Source organism: Tupaia chinensis, unplaced genomic scaffold, assembly GCF_000334495.1.
Source record: "Tupaia chinensis unplaced genomic scaffold, TupChi_1.0 Scaffold144255_1, whole genome shotgun sequence".
Taxonomy (NCBI): domain Eukaryota; kingdom Metazoa; phylum Chordata; class Mammalia; order Scandentia; family Tupaiidae; genus Tupaia; species Tupaia belangeri.
This window is the reverse complement of record NW_006204113.1, coordinates 2723125-2729066: the sequence shown is the minus strand read 5'-3', so window position 1 is coordinate 2729066 and position 5942 is coordinate 2723125.

Here is a 5942-nt window from a genome sequence, read left to right as displayed (position 1 = left end):
TTTATTCATTCATTTATTTTAATTGGACCAGAGAGAGAGAAAGAGAGAAAGTGAGAAAGTAAATCCCCAGGTCCAGGACTCAAACTATGGTCTGCCACATGGGAGTGTTCAGCGCCTTAACCACCATGCCACCCACTGGTCCCCTCTCAGTGTGTTCTATGAGCCACCGTCTTCAGAAGACGTGATTCCTGGGTCCCAGACCCACTGCGTCAGCTGCTGGTGGGACCTGGGGACGTGCATTTTAGTGACAGCTTGGCCGATTTCTGTACAGTTTGCAGGTTAAGAACTCTCTTTGGGACTAGACAGTGGCACAGAAGTGAAATGCCGTGCTCTGCTTGGAGGTTCGTATCTGGAAACCTGCCTCAGTACACCAGGCATGTGCGTGCCCAGGTCTGGGGCTGGCTGTGGCTAGGGCTAGATCGTGCTTTTGGGACCCTGTTGGGGGTTCTCATCTCTTTCTCTCTCATTTGTTCATGGAAGACTTGTTTAGTACTTATTTCGGAATTTTCGTTCTCTCAAACCACATCGTTGTTCCAGCAGGCGTCTGGGCAGTCACACCTCTTTGTCCCTCCTCACTTGTTTCTCTTTCTAGAATGCCCTTCCTGTGCTCCGCAGGCTGGGTACTCTGCTTTTCCTTAAGAGTTATCTCACGCACTGGCTCTTCTGTGCTGCTTCCCCAGATCTAGGTTCCCTTCTCTGCATTTACATGACCCCACTGTGCTTTCTGCCTGCCTCTGCTGCAGTCTTCCTGTTGTATCGGTTGGCTAATTTGACTTTTGCACTCTGTACGGACCATGGATGTTTCATTTTTACATCCCCACGGCCCAGCCAAGTGCCTCACAGGACAGAGGCACTTCATGCGTGTTGGCTGAATGAATGAACACAGACCAGGTCCCAGTCTAACTCAGAAGAGACGAAACTCATTATGTAGCTGACGGCCTCTCTGTCAGGCAGACTTCTGCTCACCGTCTCAGTGTTTGGTCTCCTCTCTCTCTTTTATTTATTTATTTATTTATTTATTTATTTATTTATTTAGGAGAGGTTTTTGCTATAGGGTGCGTGAGCTTGCCAGAAAGAGAAAGAGAGACAGAAAGCGAAAAATCACCCCCCGGGGGGATGGCTACACCGCAATCCCTTCTCCTCCATTTTCTCCTTGGGATCTTGGGCACACACGCACACATGCCTGGCATGAGTTTAAGCCACCAGGTCCGGAATGCGAACCGCAGTCGGCTACATGGGGAGTCCAGCGACACAGCCATTACATCAACTGCTGGTCCCAATGTTTGGTCTTCTCTTGAGGAAGCTATGGGTCTACATTTTGGCAAGAGGGTTTTTGGACTGGCTATGAATTAGGACTTAGAAGTATTTCTAAAAATCCCAAAATGCATTTGAGTGGAGGGTTAAGGAACTGCTTTCTTTTGGTCTCTTTGAGGACAGAAACTACCAGACATTTTCCACCCCTGACTTGTCCCTGGAATCATTCATTTCAGAATTCTTAACCTTCTGACTCTGCTGACATAAGTACCACGTCAGTCGGGCACACCCTGCACCTTGTCACGACTGCTCCAGCTCAGAAATGCCAACATACCAGTCTCTGGCCAGAAGTGCCTGGCAACGGGCTTGCTCACTTCCCCCACTCCCAGCTCACCTGCTCTTTGCCACCAGGGCTCCCCTGAAATTCCTCCTCTCCTTTCTCCCGTCCCCTCTTTCTGCTTTCATTTTCCTACCAGCCCCTCACCTGGATGCCATCCTCCTCAAAACCTTTGCGCGCTATGATCACTTCCTCTCCTCTCACTTCACTCTTCTTTCTGGCTTTTTCTCCATCACACATAAATACAGTCAAGCTTCTCTCACCTCAGAAAGGTACCTCTTTCTAGCTAAGAGCCTATCTGACTAGTTCCCCTCACAGCATAGCTTATCAAAGGAGGCGACCCTGGGGGCCAGCCAGTGGTATGGTGAAGGAGGCTGGTTCTCACGTGGACAGCTGCACAGTTCAAGTCCGGACCCAGTGGCAATACACCAGGGGCAAGTGTGCGCATGCTCTCAAGTGTCCAGGAGGAGAATGGAGGAGAAAGATTGTGATGTGGCCAACCCCCCCAGGGGGTGATTTCTCTTTTCCTCTTTCTCTCTTTCTCTCTGTCTCTCTGCTGGGTACACACACTCTATAGAAAAACTTAAAAAACAAAAAAAACCAAAAACCCGAGTAGGTTCTGTTTGCCATTCACTCACTTTCAACTCCCTTTCTGTACTCGCCACTCAGCAGTTCTTCCCGAGGCCACAACAACATAACTGGAAAGCCCAGTGAGTGGTTTTCAGCTGTCACGTTGCTTATACTTTGTGCAGCATTTGATGCTGTGAGCTGTTCCCTTTTTTGTTTTATAATTTGCTAGAGGGTGTGTGAGCTCTCTGGAGAGAGGTGGAGAAAAAATGAGAAAGTAGCCTCCGTGGGGGTCGGTCCCACTACAGTCCCTTTTCCTCCACTTCTCTTTCTGGGTTTTGGATTTGGGGCACGTGCACACACGTGCACTCTGTCCAGGACTCAAAGTGCACAGTCGGCCACGTGGGGTCCGGCTGCTTAACTACATGGCCGTGGCTGGCCCCAGTGAGTCCTCTTTTCAAACTCCCCAGCCTCATCGGCCTGGCTCCATTCTCCAGTGTCACCCTCACTAACACCTTCTCCCAAATACACCACCCAGACGTACGGTGGCGTCATTCCGAAGTTCTGTGCCATTCAGCACTTGCTGTGCTCCCCGATGTCACCCTGCCTTCACAGTTGCTGGCCCTCTTCCTCCCCCTCTTTGCTCTTCGCTAAACTACTTTCCATTCCTTCTATTTAAGACATCTTTCAAGTGACTCCTCTGGGAAGGCACCTTTGACTTTCTCGAGTTCGATACCTCCCTTGGCCTTCCATCGCAAACGGTGTTAAATATTGCGGCCACACTTACCAGACGGTTTTTCTGTTGGCTCACCTCCTCCCTGTCCATCCCACTAGACTCACAGTTCCCTAAGGGCAGGGGCCTGTCCTTATCTTGTCATCTGCATGCCACTCAAACTTGGATGGACAGCCTGACAGGGACCTCTGCTGCTGCACGGTTGCTTTGATCTTGGGCAAACTCATTAAATTCCCTGAGCCTCTACTACAATAGTAGTATTATGAAGATTAGTTGAGATTATGTTTGTAAAGTGCTTACTCTGGCTCAGAATAAATGTCCAACATAAATTAGTTATGATTATTATCAGTTTGATGAATCATGATCTCAAACTCTAATCAGCTTTTTGACTTTGGACCAAACCCTTAAACTGCTGAGGCTCCAGTTTTTCCTTCTGTAAAATGAAGTATCTGACTTGGATGATTTGTAGTGGGCTGTGCGTTGCAATCCTGGGGAGCTTTCAGAAAACTGACATTGGCCAGCCAGGTGGTGTGGTGGTAAAGTCAGCTGGATCTCACATGGCCGACTGCATGGTTTGAGTCCTGGACCTGGTGTTTTGGAAAATATGTCAGGTGTGTGTACCCGCATGCCCAAAATCCTGAAAGGAGAGTGGAGGAGAAGGGATTGTGGTTTGGCCATCCCCCCTAAGGGGAGATTTCTCACTCTCTCTCTCTCTTATTTTCCCACACTCTCTTTCCCCTCTCTGTCTCTCTCCAGCAAGCATGTCCACCTTATAGCAAAAGCTAGACATGCACACACACACACACACACACACACACACACACACACACACACACAGATATCAGAGTCCTTCTCCCAAAGATTCTGATTTAACTGGTATGAGGTACAGCCTGGACATGGGTATTTCTTAAAAGCTCCCCTGGGGGTTCTAATGTTCAGCCAGAATTCAGACCCACTGATCTAGTTTCTTCCCATCTAACACGCTAGAAAGCTGAGCTGCCGGGATTCCCTGGAGGCCAGGGAATGGAATGTCTCCCGGCATTCTTCTGCTCTTACCCTCTCTGGAACTCCAAGAGTATTTGGAGACTCCCGAGTGTTTGAATTTAGCATCTCACTTCTTCCAGGAGGAACATGGGGGACAAGGGCTCTGAGAAAGAGAGAAAGAAATGGCTCGTTCCTATTGGGCTGCCCTAACTAGCCCTAGGCTGGGAAGTCTGCACCCCAGAGTGATGGAGTGATGTACTGTGGAGGCCTGTCAGCCGGAAGGAAGGGTGGAGGAAGAGTCCTTGTATAAACATAGTGGGGAGGGAACCAGCAGTTAGCTTAATGGCTATGTTGCTGAACTCCCCCGTAGTCGACCGCGGTTCGCGTCCCGGACCCGGTGGCTTAAAACTCACGCCGGGCGCGTGTGTGTGCGTGCCCAAGATCCCGAGAGGAGAATGGAGGAGAAGGGATTGCGGCGTGACCATCCCCCCTGGGGGGTGATTTCTCTCTTTCTGTCTCCCGCTCTCTCTCTGTCTGGCGGGCGAGTGCGCGCACCCGATAGCGAAAACCTCTCAAAAAAAACAAAAAAACAAAAAAAAAACAAAAAAAAAACATAGTGGGGAGAAGAGGGGTCCTGACTAGAAGGGAGCTGAGAATTACAGATACTCATCACTTTGCCACTGTATAGTGCTTTAAAGCCACTTCACGGGACCAGCAGATGGCGTAATGGTTACATGGCTGGACTCCCATGGAGTGGAACGTGGTTTGAGACTCAGACCCAGCAGCTTAAAACTCACGCTGGGCATGTGTGCGTGTGTGCCCAAAATTCCGAGAGGAGAGTGGAGGAGAAGGGATCATGGCATGGCCATAGCCCTTGGGGGGGGGCGACCTCTCGCTTTCTGTCTCTCTGTCTCTCTCTGTCTCTTAGGCGAGTGCATGTGCCCTATAGCAAAAATCTCTCTTGAAACAAACAAACCCATTTCAAGGCCATTACTTCCTTGATTTCCAAAACAATTTTGGGAAATGCAGAGCACATATTACTGTCTCTTTTTTATAGATAAGAAAATCAAGCCGCTGAATAGTAGCGGACCTTACCAAAACTTAGAGTGGATTAGCCACAGGGTTGGCACAAAAGGCCATGTGTCCTGACTCCCCTGTGCTGAGCAGGTCGCTCAGAGTCCCTCTCAGCTTCTTTGACTTGGAGTCCAGGTTCTCCATGGCCCCTTCAGAGAACTGAAATGCGTCCTCCCAATTCCCGGTGGTCCATCTACCTCTGAGCACAGTAGCACTTTGTGGGGTCACTAGCAAATACTTTCAGTTTTGGAAAGCTTTGGATGCTCAGTACTGGCTTTGAGGCTTGTTCATTCTGGGAGGTGTCCAGGGATACTCAGAGGGACCCTGTAGAGGAGTGTTGGCCAAATGCTGAGTCATGGTTGAGGGTTGACCCTTGGTCACTGACTCAAGATGAAATGGAAAAACAAAACAACAGAAAAGGGTAGTGATTTTTTAAAAAGAATTATTTTATTTAACTTTATTTACTTATTTATTTATTTTAATTTGAGCAGAGAGGGACAGAGTGAGAGAGAGAGATTGAGAAAGTGAGAAAGCAAGTCACTAGGTTGGGAACTCAAACTGTGGTCTGCCCTGTGGGAGTCCAGCGTTCTTAACTATCATACCACTTGTTGGCCCCAGGGTAGTAATTTTTATCTAAGCTAAATTTAATTTAAAGCTCTCTATTTTTTTTTCTGAGATTATGTCTTAACTACTTTTTTTGTGTGTTAAAATTGCCTTTCATGGGGCCAGCAGGTGAAGGGTTGGCTAAGGCACTGGGTTCCTACATGGCCAACAGCAGTTAGAGTCTCAGACCTGGTGTCTTGCTTTCTCACTTTCTCTCTCTCTCTTTCTGGTGAGCACATGTGCTATGTAGCAAATTAAAAAAAAAAAATAATGATGATAAACAAACATCATTTTTAAGAGAGGTTTTTGTTATAGGGTTTGTGCACTTGCCAGAGAGACAGAGAGAGAAAAAGAAAGCAAGAAATCACCCCCAACACACACACACACCCA